Source organism: Schistocerca americana, chromosome 1, assembly GCF_021461395.2.
Source record: "Schistocerca americana isolate TAMUIC-IGC-003095 chromosome 1, iqSchAmer2.1, whole genome shotgun sequence".
Classification (NCBI taxonomy): Eukaryota; Metazoa; Arthropoda; class Insecta; order Orthoptera; family Acrididae; genus Schistocerca; species Schistocerca americana.
In genome coordinates this window covers 1,081,355,758-1,081,371,552 of record NC_060119.1, presented here as the reverse complement: position 1 = coordinate 1,081,371,552, position 15,795 = coordinate 1,081,355,758, and positions in this window count along the sequence as shown.

Genomic DNA, 15,795 nt, shown 5'->3' with positions numbered 1-15,795 from the left:
CAGAGATAAGTTCCTGCAGTCGTACTAACCTCTGTGTCCTCGATGGCTCAGTCGGATAGAGCGTCTGCCATGTAAGCAGGAGATCCAGGGTTCGTGTCCTGGTCGAGGCACACACTTTCAACTGTCCCAGTTGGAATTTATCAACGCCTGTAAACAGCTAATGGTCTGGATTTCATTGTAATTTCAGTCTCGACTTGGTTCCATCCGATTTCCACCCGTATCCAAAACTTAAAGAACACATTCGAGGACTTCACTTCGATAGTGACTGAAGCCGTGCAAGCAGAGGTGAGGTTGTGGCTCCGTCAACAAGATCGAACGTTGTACAATGCTGGTATTTCTCGTTGGCAGAAATGTGTTCGTCGCCAGGGTGGCTGTGTTGAGAAGTAAATAAGTAGAATACTAATAGAATTTGTTTTATTTAAAAGGTTTTGTCCGTTTACTCGACGAACCTTCTTGAAAACGGGAATGACATGCGCTTTTCTCCAATCATTAGGAACGCTTCCCTCCTCTAGAGAGAAAAAGATGACGACTCTTCTTAACGCATTGGGCTTTTGATGAAATGTCATTAAGCTGTCCCACACTGCACACAAAATTTAGTACTCTTTTGTATTTAAGAAAAAGATGAAACGTTTCTTTTGTCATTTCCACTATTTATTTCCTCAAAAATTAACGTGTACGGTCATTTATTTTTGTCAAACAGCGAGTTTGGATGTAGTCTCCCTCTTTACGAGAGTGCCTCTTACTGAATTCCTCGAACTATTCGTGGCAAAGTTCGCCGATTGTTTCACTGACGATGTATGTTCGTTCTGACGTCAACTTATTCGACAAAATATATTATGAGCGTAACGATGTGTAATGTTAAGACGCTTATGACTCAATGATTTTTGTTTGAAATATGACCATGTGCAGACTTCGTCACCTACATCGTTTACAAAACACTCCAAAAAATTATTTAAATTCTTTTAAAGTTCTCTATAAAAGATTCTTGAACGAAACTGTAGTTAAAACACCTTCAGTTGAGTCGTTTGTGCAAAATTACGTCACTCGGGCCAACTGGTTTGCGCAAACTTTTGAAATTTAGATGTCGTTTGTTTTTTCGTGGAAATTATATTCTTGCAAGTTATCTTATTTTTCCCATATTAAAATCAGCCTGTAAAACCTTTAAGATTCAAAAATCGAAATCAAACTCTTCTGAAAATTAATATCTTGGAAAAATTCAGTAATAATTCTTCCTCAATATAACTCTTCATAAATAATTCTCGAACACGGATTTAAGCTTTAGAGCATACACTGTTTTATTGTCTTCGCATATGCTACATACAGATGTGAACATCAGACTCGACAAAACAGAACAAAATACAACATAAACTAAACGTTCTGTGACGTCATTACAATGGAAAATTACAAATTTTTATTTATTTGAATGTTGGAGGTTCGACGCAACAACCCGGTCACAGGATCTTCTGCTGCTCTTTGACCGTTGACCTGCGACGTCTAGTGGCCAGCAGTTTTCTTTCTGGTTCCGGCAGTGAAGATGCTGTTTCCGCGAGTTGCGCTGCTCTCTCCAAACATGAAACATACAAAACAAAAATACACAACTTCAAATACATAAACAAAACACTAAATTAAACTTATATTTACCTGCAAACTGAGCTGATCCTTGTGGATGGGAGACGCTTTAATTTCGCGTCTCATTACAGATGACATGGCAATGGTAGTCCGTTAGCGCCTGTCGTGGTCAACATGTGCGTGGAACACTTTGAAGCACCATAATCTGCCACGTTCCAACCAAAAGTCCAGGCCAAATAGCGGAAAGTTTTGTAGAAGTTTTTTTTGACAGGCTTTCTATATGTTTTCGAGGGCTCTGAATCCGAATTTCCAAAGTCCTACACGCCACTACACACCATATGGTTGGTCTGAGGAGAAAAGTTACTCAGACCTATTGTATGGGAAATCTTATCCTCTTTATTTTTTTAAATATTCAGTTTCGCAAAAAATTGCTTCGTTTCCCAGTAGTATGCGGGAAAACCAAAACATTCCCAATTTTTCTTGTTTTCAATTTTTGGACCATTTCCCAGCCGAAATTTATTGGAACTTAAAAAAATTCTGATTCAGCATCATATTGGAAACTTGCCAAAAAACCTTCTACAAAACTATCCACTACGAATCACCATTTGACTAGATTGTAAAGCGTTTACATCGCAAGGTAAAATACGTTTTTGGTGTGGCCACATGTAACGAAGAAGCTTGAAGAGTTCCTGAAACATTTAAATTCTGCCCATCCTAATATGAAATTCACTATGGAACTTGAAAAGGGGGCACACCAACTTACCACGACGTGTTATTTAAGAGAATACCAGGTGGATCACTGGCTCACGGTATTATATACAAATATCCATACACACTGACATGTATCTCCACGCCTTGAACCGTCCCAATCCGTCACAAAGAAACCCGGTGCTAAAGATTCTGGTCCATACAGCTCGGACACTTTCAATTAAGAAATGCCTCTCTGAAGAATTACACCTACGGATATTGTTCTGAAGAAACGGCTACTCAGATGTTCAAACTGAGTAGGCGTTGCAGTCAAAAATCAAGGCCGCTTGAAAAAGAGGTTGAGAATGAGACGGAGAAACAGAAAACAAGAATCGGTAATCTATCTTTCGCTGATCCAATATCAGGAAAGATATGCGGACTCCTACAGAAACATGGCGTCTATTGTGCTACGCTTCCGTCTTATTTGTAATGTTGAAATTTGGTGTACGCCTCGTACTTACACGCCTCGAACCATGACTATCCTTCACAAACATGTGTCGTCCAGGAGCTCCCACACTGAAAGACTAGGGGAGTGTCACCGAAGAGCTACCACATCTATGAATAGTGTTCTATGAGAATGAGAGGGCGTTACGGTCGAAACAGTGAACGTCTTTGGAGAAAATCGAGAGAAAAAAAGAAAGACAAAATCTGCCTTATCCGTCCTATGCTGACACAGTCCATGCAATGTAAGGTGGAGGTGTTCCAAAAGATTATTCATACTCCGTTTTACTCTTTGATTGGCGTCTGAGTCAAGGAGAAAAATGACTTACGTTTCCGTCTTCCATAAAATTGCTTCTCTGCTATATTGTAGTCTTTACATTCCTTAACCGATATAATCGATAGAAATGTTTCACAATCAACTTCAGATATGGTAGTCTTAATTCTCCAAGTGGCATTGGTGGAAATAGACTTTCCTTTATACGATTCTCTTCAAGAATCCTGATCAACTCCATTGGCACTCCTGTATGGACTAACACATTGCTTCAGTGTGCCATGCTGCTTCCCTTCAGATGTGTTGTAGTTATTCACAACTCTAATAGATTCACATATTCTGCTCGCGCTTCCTACAAGAGTTTCTCGGACAGATAAAGCTTAATGATTGATGCATTTCAATGTTAATATAGAGGACGTCTTTTAGAATCCCATTCGTCACCATGATTAGCATTTCCACGCTTTCCATAGATCACTGCAGGTGAATTGCAAGGCATTAGCTCTACAGGCCACAGTCGATCGCATTTTCGATCTTTTCTCAACTGATGCAGTGTTCCATGTGTAAAGACCTCTATTCAGTGGGACATTGAAATCTACCCTGCACACCATCAACACGAAGACTAGAGGTTTACCAGTGCCATGTATTCGGGCACAACTTTTTCTCCTTTTTTTAAAAAGATTGTCTCACATTTATTTACATCCCCTACACCTAGTGAACAACAGTACAGTGAGCAAAATGAAATGATCTACTGTCGTGATCAACAGTTGGTAGTTTTATCCAGTTATTATACGAAGGTTTTATTGAATGAAGAAACGAAATCCTGAATGAACTACTGCTTTGGTGTTTGATCAACTGTCACTGGCCCTTGTGGAAGTATTCCAGTCAGTAATGACTCTTAACAAATGTACCCTAGAAACTCTTGTTTCTTGTTAGCCCTATTCCACGATGAAGTGGTGTAATGTTAATTTCATAAAGTGTCAAGAGTAATTCGTCAGCCCCATATGTCTGTTGTCCGTATGCGCCGACATTTTACAGATTCTTTTCTGAAAAGTTTCAGCAAAGTGTTGGGCTGTATAGTTTACCATAATTCATTAACTACCAGTGTCCGCACGGAATATGCACAGTACACATAACACTCCTTTCAGCCACTGTAAAAGCGCTCCAGAGACGAAGAGGAAAAGCAAACCACGCGGCTCAACCGACCTGAAAGAGCGCCGACCAGAGTTGCCCTACTTGCCCCGGATCGGCCTCCGCTGCGAGTATCGCCAGTTTACAACAGAGTCCTCGTGTGTTTCGAGCAGGCAGAGCGGAATGCTCCCGCCCGGTGTAATTTCCCCCACTCTCCTTATCTCGGCCATTCGTCAGCCGTTGTGACACCGCTCAAGAACTGCCCCTCGACTGACCTCGCTCATTTGTTTCTTTTCCGGGTCCTTGCAGCTGTGCCAGCCCTGCCTCGTCCTATCAGCCACTCCGAGTAAATAGTAGAGGGAAAAAAATGTCGTGTGATGTATGTGCAGTACTCGAGAATAAACACTAGAAGACGAGGGAACCATGAGCCACTATGGAACCGGAAGCGAAACTGCCGCTGATTGTAAAGGACGTAAGGATGGTGAATATCTTGAGTAACACAGACGGAAAAAAATCGTAACACCAAAAAACAATAAACGTAGAGTAATGAAATTTCGCGAATACATTTGTCTAGGAGCCATATTTAAGTGATAAACGTTTCAATATCACAGGCTTAGCTGCCAGAATGTTCAATGCAAGCATGCAACCGCCCATGCTTTGTATTGTACAGGTGCCGGATGTCAATTTGTGGGATGGAGTCCCATACTTGGCCGGTCAATACAGGGACGGCTAATGCTGGTTGAGGATGACGCTGGAGTTGTTCGATGATGTTCAATATGCGCTCGATTGGAGACAGATTTTGTGATCGAGCACGCCAAGGCAATATGTCGACAGTTTGTAGAGCAAATGTTGGGTTACAACAGCGGTATGTGGGCGAGCGTTATCCTGCTAGAGCCGGACGGAGTGGCCGAGGGGTTCTAGGCGCTACAGTCTGGAACCGCGCGACCGCTACGGTCGCAGGTTCGAATTCTGCCTCGGGCATGGATGTGTGCGATGTCCTTAGGTTAGCTAGGTTGAAGTAGTTCTAAGTTCTAGGGGACTGATGACCTCAGATGTTAAGTCCCATAGTGCTCAGAGCCATTTGAGCCATTTTATCCTGCTAGAAAACACCGCCAGAATGCTGTTCGTGAATGTCAGCACAACAGGTCGAATCACCAGATTAACGTACAGTTTTGCAGTCAAGGTATGTGGGATAACTACATGAGTGCACCTGCTGTCATACGACATCGCACCCCAGACCATAAGTCCAGCGTGTGTTGCACACAGATAGGTTGGTTCAGGCCCTCAACTGGCTTTCTTTTAAGCAACACACGGCCGTCACTGGCACCGAGGTAGAACCAGCTTTCATCGTAAAACATATCTCCACCCTGCCCTCCAATGAGCTCTCGCTTGACACTATTGAAGTCGCAAATGGTGGCGGTTTGGGATCATTGGAATGCACGGTATAGGGCGCCGGGCTTGGATGTATCCTTGAAGTAACCGAAACTGGAGGAGTTGATAGAGCAATCGGAATTCACCTGCAGTACTGGCCATTAACATTGCTACACCACGAAGATGACGTGCTACAGACGCGAAATTTAACCGACAGGAAGAAGATGCTGTGATATATGCAAATGATTAGCTTTTCAGAGCATTCACACAAGGTTGGCGCCGGTGGCGACACCTACAACGTGCTGACATGAGGAAAGTTTCCAACCGATATCTCATACACAAACAGCAGTTGACCGGCGTTGCCTGGTGAAACGTTGTTGTGATGCCTCGTGTAAGGAGGAGAAATGCGTACCATCACGTTTCCGACTTTGATAAAGGTCGGATTGTAGCCTATTGAGATTGCGGTTTATCGTATCGCGACATTGCTGCTCGCGTTGGTCGAGATCCAATGACTGTTAGCAGAATATGGAATGGGTGGGTTCAGTAAGGCAATACGGAACGCCGTGCTGGATCCCAACGGCCTCGTATCACTAGCAGTCGAGATGACAGGTATATTATCCGCATGGCTGTAACGGATCGTGCAGCCACGTCTCGATCCCTGAGTCAACAGATGGGGACGTTTGCAAGACAACAACCATCTGCACGAACAGTTCGACGACGTTTGAAGCAGTATGGACTATCAGCTCGGAGACCATGGCTGCGGTTACCCTTGACACTGCATCACAGACAGGAGCGCCTGCGATGGTGTACTCAACGACGAACCTGGGTGCACGAATGGTAAAATGTCATTTTTTCGGATGAATCCAGGTTCTGTTTACAGCATCATGATGGTCGCATCCCTGTTTGGCGACATTGCGGTCAACGCACATTGGAAGCGTGTGTTCGTCATCGCCATACTGGCGTATCAGCCGGCGTGATGGTATGGGGTGCCATCGATTACACGTCTCGGTCACCTCTTGTTCGCATTGATGGCTCTTTGAACAGTGGACGTTACATTTCAGATGTGGTAGACCCGTGATTCTACCCTTCATGCGATCCCTGCGAAACCCTACATTTCAGCAGGATAATGCGCGACCGCATGCTGGAGGTCCTGTACGAGCCTTTCTGGATACAGAAAACGTTCGATTGCTGCCCTGGCCAGCACATTCTCCAGATCTCTCACCAACTGAAAACGTCTGGTCAATGGTGGCCGAGCAACTGGCTCGTCACAATACGCCAGTCACTGCTCTTGATGAACTGTGGTATCGTGTTGAAGCTCCATGGGCAGCTGTACCTGTGCACGCCATCCAAGCTCTGTTTGACTCAATGCCCAGGCGTATCAAGGCCGTTATTACGGCCAGAGGTGGTTGTTATGGGTACTGATTTCTCATGATCTATGTACCCAAATTGCGTGAAAATGTAATCACATGTCAGTTATAGTATAATATACACTCCTGGAAATGGAAAAAAGAACACATTGACACCGGTGTGTCAGACCCACCATACTTGCTCCGGACACTGCGAGAGGGCTGTACAAGCAATGATCACACGCACGGCACAGCGGACACACCAGGAACCGCGGAGTTGGCCGTCGAATGGCGCTAGCTGCGCAGCATTTGTGCACCGCCGCCGTCAGTGTCAGCCAGTTTGCCGTGGCATACGGAGCTCCATCGCAGTCTTTAACACTGGTAGCATGCCGCGACAGCGTGGACGTGAACCGTATGTGCAGTTGACGGACTTTGAGCGAGGGCGTATAGTGGGCATGCGGGAGGCCGGGTGGACGTACCGCCGAATTGCTCAACACGTGGGGCGTGAGGTCTCCACAGTACATCGATGTTGTCGCCAGTGGTCGGCGGAAGGTGCACGTGCCCGTCGACCTGGGACCGGACCGCAGCGACGCACGGATGCACGCCAAGACCGTAGGATCCTACGCAGTGCCGTAGGGGACCGCACCGCCACTTCCCAGCAAATTAGGGACACTGTTGCTCCTGGGGTATCGGCGAGGACCATTCGCAATCGTCTCCATGAAGCTGGGCTACGGTCCCGCACACCGTTGTTTTTTGGTTTCTTGAATGTTGTTGGCGAGAAGAGCGAGGTCATCAGCAAATCCTAAACAGTTCAACGTTATGTCATCCTCGTGTTCCAGCCTATATGTTCTTTGGATTGTCCTTATACTATTCCCTCATTATATATTCAAAGGCACAATTAAAAATAATTGGTGACAGACCGTCTCCCTTCCTTATTCCAGCTTTAACCAAGAATGATCCACAAAGTTCCCCTCTGAACTTAATTTTCCAATTTGTATCTGTTAAGGTAGGTTTTATCACTTTAATTAATTTTGGGTGTAGTCCGAAATGTCTCAACATTTTTAACAGCGAGGGTCTATGGAGAGAATCACATGCTTTCTTAAAATCTATAATTGTAATTGAGAGAGGCTTTTCTCGTTTGCGGTAATAAGCCATGATTAATTTCAGAGTAGTTATTTGTTCGGCACAGGCTCTCCAGGGTCTGAAGCCTCCTTGGTATTCCCTCAGTTCCTTATCCAGTTTTTCTTTGATCCTATTTTGTAAAATCTTGGAAAAATCTTGTTGAACAGTCCAAGAGTGAGATTCCTCTACAGTTGTCTGGATCACAGTTGTCTCCTGTCTTCTGAAGAGAGTTAATTATAGCAGTGGTATATTCTTCTGGGAATTTTCTGCTGATCGAATTTCTTGTAAAATAATATGCAAAGATGTCTGACTTGTTTTACCAGCATACTTCCACACTTCCACAAATACTTGATTTTCACCACAAGCTTTGTAGTTTCTCATTTCTTTAAGTGGATTTTGTATTTCTTGTGATGTAGGTGGGTTTATATTTTCTGGTTTTGGTTTTAGAGGGGTACTTGCGTCTATTATTAAAAAATTTTCAGTCTCATCACAGTTCATGAGCTTGTTGAATATTTCTGCCATGATTTCTGCAGTTTCCATGTCATTATGGGCTATTCTTCCATCTTTATATCTCAGCAATACTGTATGAGGGTTGTAATTACGTAAATGTTTATCAAAGGCTTTGAAATACTCTCTGGGGTTGGTTTTGCAGTAGTTTTCATGAACCACAGACCTTGCCGTTGGTGGGGAGGCTTGCGTGCCTCAGCGATACACATAGCCGTACCGTAGGTGCAACCACAACGGAGGGGTATCTGTTGAGAGCCCAGACAAACGTATGGTTCCTGAAGAGGGCAAAGCCTTTTCAGTAGTTGCAGGGGCAACAGTCTGGATGATTGACTGATCTGGCCTTGTAACAATAACCAAAACGGCCTTGCTGTGCTGGTACTGCGAACAGTTGAAAGCAAGGGGAAACTACGGCCGTAATTTTTTCCCGGGGGCATGCAGCTTTACTGTATGGATAAATGATAATGGCGTCCTCTTGGGTAAAATATTCCGGAGGCAAAATAGTCCCCCATTCGGATCTCCGGGCGGGGACTACTCAAGAGGACGTCGTTATCAGGAGAAAGAAAACTGGCGTTCTACGGATCGGAGCGTGGAATGTCAGATCCCTTAATCGGGTAGGTAGGTTAGAAAATTTAAAAAGGGAAATGGATAGGTTAAAGTTGGATATAATGGGAATTAGTGAAGTTCGGTGGCAGGAGGAACAAGACTTTTGGTCAGGTGAATACAGGGTTATAAATACAAAATCAAATAGGGGTAATGCAGGAGTAGGTTTAATAATGAATAGGAAGATAGGAATGCGGGTAAGCTACTACAAACAACATAGTGAACGCATTATTGTGGCCAAGATAGACACGAAGCCCACGCCTACGACAGTAGTACAGGTCTATATGCCTACTAGCTCTGCAGATGACGAAGAAATTGATGAAATGTATGATGAGATAAAAGAAATTATTCAGGTAGTGAAGGGAGACGAAAATTTAATAGTCATGGGTGACTGGAATTCGATAGCAGGAAAAGGAAGAGAAGGAAACGTAGTAGGTGAATATGGATTGGGGTTAAGAAATGAAAGACGAAGCCGCCTGGTGGAATTTTGCACAGAGCACAACTTAATCATAGCTAACACTTGGTTCAAGAATCATAAAAGAAGGTTGTATACTTGGAAGAAGCCTGGAGATACTGACAGGTTTCAGATAGATTATATAATGGTAAGACAGAGATTTAGGAACCAGGTTTTAAATTGTAAGACATTTCCAGGGGCAGATGTGGACTCAGACCACAATCTATTGGTTATGAACTGTGGATTAAAACTGAAGAAACTGCAAAAAGATGGGAATCTAAGGAGATGGGACCTGGATAAACTGACTAAACCAGAGGTTGTACAGAATTTCAGGGACAGCATAAGGGAACAATTGACAAGAATGTGGGAAAGAAATACAATAGAAGAAGAATGGGTAGCTTTGAGGGATGAAGTAGTGAAGGCAGCAGAGGATCAAGTAGGTAAAAAGACGAGGGCTAGTAGAAATCCTTGGGTGACGGAAGAAATATTGAATTTAATTGACGAAAGGAGAAAATATAAAAATGCAGTAAATGTAACAAGCAAAAAGGAATACAAACGTCTCAAAAATGAGATCGACAGGAAGTGCAAACTGGCTAAGCAGGCATGTCTAGAGGACAAATGTAAGGATGTAGAGGCTTATCTCACTAGGAGTAAGATAGATACTGCCTACAGGAAAATTAAAGAGACCTTTGGAGAAAAGAGAGCCACTTGTATGAATATCAAGAGCTCAAATGGAAACCCAGTTCTAAGCAAAGAAGGGGAAGCAGAAAGGTGGAAGAAGTATATAGAGGGTCTATAAAAGGGCGATGTACTTGAGGACAATACTATGGAAATGGAAGAGGATGTAGATGAAGATGAAATGGGTGATACGATACTGTTTGACAGAGCACTGAAAGACCTGAGTCGAAACAAGGCCCTGGGAGCAGACAACATTCCATTGGAACTACTGACTTACTTGGGAGAGCCAGTCGTGGCAAAACTCTACCATCTGGTGAGCAAGATGTATGAGAGAGGCGAAATACCCTCAGACTTCAAGAAGAATGTAATAATTCCAATCCCAAAGAAAGCAGGTGTTGACAGATGTGAAAATTACCGAACTATCAGTTTAATAAGTCACGGTTGCAAAATACTAACGCGAATTCTTTACGGACGAATGGAAAAACCGGTAGAAGCCGACCTCGGGGCAGATCAGTTTGGCATCCGCAGAAATATGGGAACACGTGAGGCAATACTGACGCTACGACTTATTTTAGAAGCTAGATTAAGAAAAGGCAAACGTACTTTTCTAGCATTTGTAGACTTAGAGAAAGCTTTTGACAATGCTGACTGGAATACTCTCTTTCATATTCTGAAGGTGGCAGGTGTAAAATACAGGGAGCGAAGGGCTATGTACAATTTGTACAGAAAGCAGATGGCAGTTATAAGAGTCGAGGAACATGAAAGGGAACCAGTGGTTGGGAAGGGAGTGAGACAAGGTTGTAGCCTCTCCCCGATGTTGTTCAATCTGCATATTGAGCAAGCAGTAAAAGAAACAAAATAAAAATTCGGAGTAGGTATTATAACCCATGGAGAAGAAATAAAAACTTTGAGGTTTGCCGATGACATTGTAATTCTCTCACACACAGCAAAGGACTTGGAAGAACAGTTGAACGGAATGGATAGTGTCTTGAAAGGAGTATATAAGATGAACATCAACAAAAGCAAAACGAGGATAATGGAATGTATTTGAATTAAGTCGGGTGATGCTGAGGGAATTAGATTAGGAAATGAGACACTTAAAGTAGTAAAGAAGTTTTGCTATTTGGGGAGCAAAGTAACTGATGATGGGCGAAGTAGAGAGGATATAAAATGTAGACTGGCAATGGCAAGGGAAGCATTTCTGTAGAAGAGAAATTTGTTAACATCGAGTATTGATTTCAATGTCAGGAAGTCGTTTCTGAAAGTATTTGTATGGAGTGTAGCTATGTATGGAAGCGAAACATGGACGATTAATAGTTTGGACAAGAAGAGAATAGAAGCTTTCGAAATGTGGTGCTACAGAAGAATGCTGAAGATTAGATGGATAGATCACATAACTAATGAGTAGATACTGAATAGAATTGGGGTGAAGAGGAGTTTGTGGCACAACTTGACTAGAAGAAGGGATCGGTTGGTAGGACAAGTTCTGAGGCATCAAGTGATCATCAATTTAGTATTGGACTGCAGAGTGGAGGGTAAAAATCGTAGAGGGAGACCAAGAGATGAATACACTAAGCAGATTCAGAAGGATGTAGGCTGCATTACGTACTGGGAGATGAAGAAGCTTGCACAGGATAGAGTAGCATGGAGAGCTGCATCAAACCAGTCTCAGGACTGAAGACCACAACAACAACAACAACAACAACATAGTTTTATGCAATAGGAATCAGTGGATCCTTGTGATATTGCAGCTGCTGATAATTTGAGAGAATTTTTTTTCTGATGTTTTTGAGGCTAGTTGCACTTTCTTCTGCTTTGCGAGTTTGAAATTTTGTTCAAGCTTTATGTCTTTCTTCAAGATTTTCGTCACATTCAGTAGAGCACCATGCATGTTTTTTACGTTGATTAACGGGTGCTGATTATTCGGCATATTGTTTTACGATTGGTATTCGTTCCCAAGATTATCCTTTCCTATTGTACTTTGTTTGTTTTTCTAATAGTTGTCATTTCTGATTAATTTATGTGGGTCATAGTTTCTTTTATCTCCAAATGCTCTCTGTCCTTTTTTCCTTAATGGGATGAATTTGATTTTGATTTTGTCCAAATAATGATCTGAACCTGTGTCTGTTCCTCAGTACTTTAATATTTCAAATTTCTTTATGAAAGAATTTGTCCATCCAGATATGGTCTACCTGCTACTGTTCTACTGTCCAGTCAGGATATTCCCATACCATAAGTCAGCTTGGTTTTCTTTTAAAAAATATACAGGGTGTTACAAAAAGGTACGCCCAAACTTTCAGGAAACATTCCTCACACACAAATAAAGAAAAGATGTTATGTGGACATATGTCCGGAAACGCTTAATTTCCATGTTAGAGCTCATTTTATTTTCGTCAGTATCTACTGTACTTCCTCGATTCACCTCCACGATTTCATACGGGATACTCTACCTGTGCTGCTAGAACATGTGCCTTTTCAAGTACGACACAACATGTGGTTCATGCACGATGGAGCTCCTACACATTTCAGTCGAAGTGTTCGTACGCTTCTCAACAACAGATTCGGTGACCTATGGATTGGTATAGGCGGACCAATTCCATGGCCTCCACGCTCTCCTGACCTCAACCCTCTTGACTTTCATTTATGGGTGCATTTGAAAGCTCTTGTCTACGCAACCCCGATACCAAATGTAGAGACTCTTCGTGCTCGTATTGTGGACGGCTGTGATACAATACGCCATTCTCCAGGGCTGCATCAGCGCATCAGGGATTCCATGCGACGGAGGGTGAATGCATGTATCCTCGCTAACGGAGGACATTTTGAACATTTCCTGTTACAAAGTGTTTGAAGTCACGCTGGTACGCTCTGTTGCTGTGTGTTTCCATTCCAGGATTAATGTGATTTGAAGAGAAGTAATAAAATGAGCTCTAACATGGAAAGTAAGCGTTTCCGGACACATGTCCACATAACATATTTTCTTTCTTTGTGTGTGAGGAATATTTCCTGAAAGTTTGGCCGTACCTTTTTGTAACACCCTGTATATTTAGAGATGATACCATGTATTCTGCAAATTTCAACGAGTCTTTGTCCACTTTTATTAGTTTGTTTATGTGTAGCCCATTCTCCAATTATATTTCTGAACTTCTTTTCCTTTCCGAGTAGGACATTGAAACTCCCTATTAAGATCTACATATTGTTTTTATTGACTTCATTTATTGTCTGATCCAAAAGATCTCAGAATTTTTTTTCTTCTACCGTTCTTATTATAAAATTTTTGTCATTGGTAGGGGCAAGGGGGTTTACGATAGTATAGGTCTTGTTTGTGTTTTTCAGAGTTAAAGCTGCGATTCCTGGAGAAATAGCTTTAAAATCAGTTTCAGATTTACTTTAAATCCTATTCCGCAACAGGTACATACATATTGAATAAATTATCCAGCAAAGCCATTCGATAGCCTAAAGTGAAAATTCTTTTACAACTTTACAGGGCATAATAATATCGCTCAATTCTCCCTGCATACTGAACTTAAAGAGTTAATGATTTACATTCTCTTGCCTAATAGTGTTCTTAATTTCACATTCCAGTGAAATTCTTGCATACTTGCACCACTTCAGACGCATTTCTGCAGTTATTGTATCCTCTAATAATATACTTTTTGAGTGCGAATTCGACTGCTGCAGGTAGTTCTCGTGTAAGAATTCGCACGGCACGGGATTTATAACTTAGCGCCCTAAATGACGACTATACTGGAGCTCACACTCGTGCACGCGATATGATTTAATATTTAAATTGGTTTACTGAGCTTTAAATTTGTCTTATTTGCATGTGTTAATTTGTTGTAAAGTGTTACATCAGTTATGAGTGCTGTTTATAACAAAATAAATACTGTTAAAACCTCAAACAGATGCAGTAAGGTTGCATTTGACCAAAAGACTGCCACTGAACTTATTACTGATGCTTTCGTTTAATAGCCTTTTACATGGATTAGTAGATAAAATCTCTCTCTTGGCATATTTACTTATACAGGACTCATGTAGAGAAGGCTGTTAGGTTGTAGATTAAGTTCTTCGAACAATAGGGAAAATGCTTTTACATACATTGAGGTGACAAAAGTCTTGGGACAGTGATATATATATATATATATATATATATATATATATATATATAAACAAACTTTGAATGCGGAATGGTAGTTGGAGCCAGACGAATAGTACATTCCATTTCGGAAATCGTTAGCGAACTCAATATTCCGAGATCCGCAGTGGCAAGAGTGTGCAGAGAATACCAAATTACAGGTATTACCTCTCACCACGCACAACGCACTGCCCACCGGCCTTCACTTAATAACCGAGAGCAGTGGCGTTTACGTAAGAGTTGTCAGTGCTAACAGGCAGGCAACACTGCGTGAAATAACCACAGAAATCGATGTGAGACGTACGACAAACGCATCTTTTAGGACAGCGCTGCGAAATTTGCCGTTAATGGGATAGGGCAGCAGACGACCGTCACGGGTGCCTTTACTAACAGCACGACATTGTCTGCAGCGCCTCTTCTGGGCTCGTGTCCATATCGGTTGGACCCAAGACGGCTGCAAAACCGTGGCGTAGCCAGGTGAGTCCCGATTTCAGTTGGTAATAACTGACGATAGGGTCTGAGTGTGACGCAGTTCCCACGAGGCGATAGACCGAAATTGACAACAAGCCGCAGTGCAAGTTGGTGGTGGCTCGATTATGGTGTGGGCTGTCCTCTGGTCCAGCTGAACCGATCATTGTCTGGAAATTGTTACGTTCGGCAACTTGGAGACCATTTGCAGCCATTCATGGACTTCATGTTCCCAAGCAACTATGGCATTTTTATAGGCGACAATGCGCATGTTGGTTTGAAAAATATTCTGGACAGTTCGAGTGAGTTATTTGGCCTCCCAGATCGCACGAAATGAATTCCATCGAACATTTATGGAACATAATCGAGAGGTCAGTTCGTGCATAAAATCCTGCACTGGCAACACTTTCGCAGTTGTGGACGGTTGTAGAGGCAGCGCGGCTCAATGTTTCGGCAGGGGACTTCCAGCGACTTGTTAATTCCATGCCACATCTAGTTGCTCTACTAAACCGGGCAAAAGGAGGTCCAACACGACATTAGGAAGTATCCCACGACTTTTGTAACCTCAGTGTATATTGTTGACGTCAGTCTCTTGTAAAATGGTGAATCATGTTTTATACTATGAAAGATGTGTCAGATATTTTACTTTTGCTGATAAACTTCCAAAAGGGCAACATTTGCAGCGTGACGTACATTTGAAGTATATTTACCTGAATCTTCCTGGCAGATTAAAACTGCTCCAGACCAGGGCTCCAACCTCGGACCTGTGCCTTTCGTAGACAAATGCTCCAACAGTTCAGCCATCCAAGCACCACTCACAACCCGCCTTAACAGCTTTACTTATGCCAATACTTCAACTCCTATGTTAGTTTAATTTTACAGGCTTCTCCACTCTTCAGCAGTTACCCAGTATTCCCATTCACAGTCTTTCACGATCACGGCAATTTTCCTCTTTCAGGTC